Here is a 1864-nt window from a genome sequence, read left to right as displayed (position 1 = left end):
ATTTCGAGGCAGTTATCATGTAAAGCATGGCCATCTGAGCAGATTGTCACGTAGGAGCGGTGTGGGGCTACAGGCTCCCAACAATTGACAAAATAAAATAAAATTTAAAAAATAAAAATAAAGAACAAAGGCATCACTTGGGGAGAGGAGACACTGATGGAGTATTTGGAGAATCCCAAGAAGTACATCCCTTGAACAAAAATTATCTTCTCTGGCCTTACAAAGAAGGCAGAAAGGGCAAAGTTGATTGCTTATCTCAGAAAAGCCACTAATAAGTAAGAGTTGGCCACTGCCTTATTTATTACAAAGCAGAAATGTCTCATGACTTTTTGTGCATCTTTTTTTTCTTTTGTTGGCAGCTGGCCTGTGCAGGGATCTGAACCCTTGACTTTGGTGTTATCAGCCCCACCCTCTCCCAAGTGAGCTAACAGGCCAGCTAATTTAATTGACCTCATATACCAGAATTTAGATAATGAATAACTGACAGAATACATTAATTGGGCAGTCTTGATTTAAGTAAGACTGACTTGTGGTTAAGTGAATATGATTCATTTTTTGAATTTTGATAGTAATTCCAGTTCAGGAAATGCTAGCACTCTTTTCCCCTTCTAAAGAGATGATTGGACTTGATTAGTAATGTTCAATTTTTCACAAAGGCAGCGAATGCCATTTCAAAACCTATTGGAGATTGGTTTCATGTCTACATTCGCATAACTGGTTATGTGAATAAATTTAAATACTGGGGAAATCCCTTCACTGTCTCAGAATTAAGAAAGACTCACTTGTGTTTTAGTTTGTGTTCATTAGCTTGTTAAATGCAAGGGCTGAAGATAAAGTAGCAATGTCTACTTCACATTTTTTATCTTAACTGTGCCAATCAGAAATTCCTGTATCTAAAATGCTGCCTTTTACTTATTTAAAAGCATTTCAGTATAGTTTATGTATAATATCAAGTAAAGAATATGTAACACTTCCCACATTTTGTACATAATATATGAGGTCGGAGGCTTTTAAAATTCAGGGTGAGAAGATAAAGTACCAAGTTAAACTTTACTTTTGAATTCTTTACTGTCTAAGTCAGGCTAACTTATAATTGAGGATTGTCTTTAAACAGGTATTCAAAACCATATAAAACAGTAGAACTACTGTGTATGTGTGATTGGTAATGGTGCTTTTGCCAACTCATAAGAAGGATTAAAGTAAAGGAGACATATATATATATATATATATATATATATATTATATACACACACACAAATTTGTAAATTATGTGACCATAAGACAAAAGAGAATTAAAAACAAAATCACAGATCATGAAGAATAAAAAAAGATCATTGGTGTCTTCCACTCAGTTACTTGTGTTATTGACAACTAATAACCTTCTCAGAACCCTGCTTCCCAAATTCATGTATAATTCTGATGAATTCCAAATTACTTAGTAAGCATGATTTTATCTCTTATCGGAATTTAAGAAAACTTTTTTCATCAAGGAGGGTGGATATGGTGTAAGTTAGACTATGAAGATACAGAAGTCTGAATGAAGAGCGTTGGGAGTACAGTGGTGAGCACAGCTGCCTTCCAGAAGTTTTAAGGCCAAGGCATCCCTGAGAATGTAAATGTATTCGGAAATGAGATTTGAAGAACCTCGGAGTTTCAAAAGCCATACAGTTGGTGGAAATTCGAGACAGTTCTACTAGATCTTTCCTGCTAATTAAGAAAATTACATAGGCTGATATTTGGCTTAAGTAGTAAAGTTATTTTCCTTGTATTAAAGAAAAAATTAGAATAATATACAACCACATGTTTCCAAATGTTTTCTTTGGATAGTAATAATGCTCCTGATTACTTCCTTTATTCTCTTTGT

General features: G+C 34.2%; 1 pseudogene; it reads left to right on the top strand.

Moving 5' to 3' along the window:
• LOC103598640 overlaps positions 1-279 on the top strand; it is a 2502-nt pseudogene extending 2223 nt beyond the window's left edge.
• Positions 280-1864: the final 1585 nt, after the last annotated feature.

The sequence above is a fragment of the Galeopterus variegatus genome, unplaced genomic scaffold (assembly GCF_000696425.1).
Source record: "Galeopterus variegatus unplaced genomic scaffold, G_variegatus-3.0.2 Scaffold2694, whole genome shotgun sequence".
Classification (NCBI taxonomy): domain Eukaryota; kingdom Metazoa; phylum Chordata; class Mammalia; order Dermoptera; family Cynocephalidae; genus Galeopterus; species Galeopterus variegatus.
This window is presented reverse-complemented; position numbering and strand designations above follow the sequence as displayed.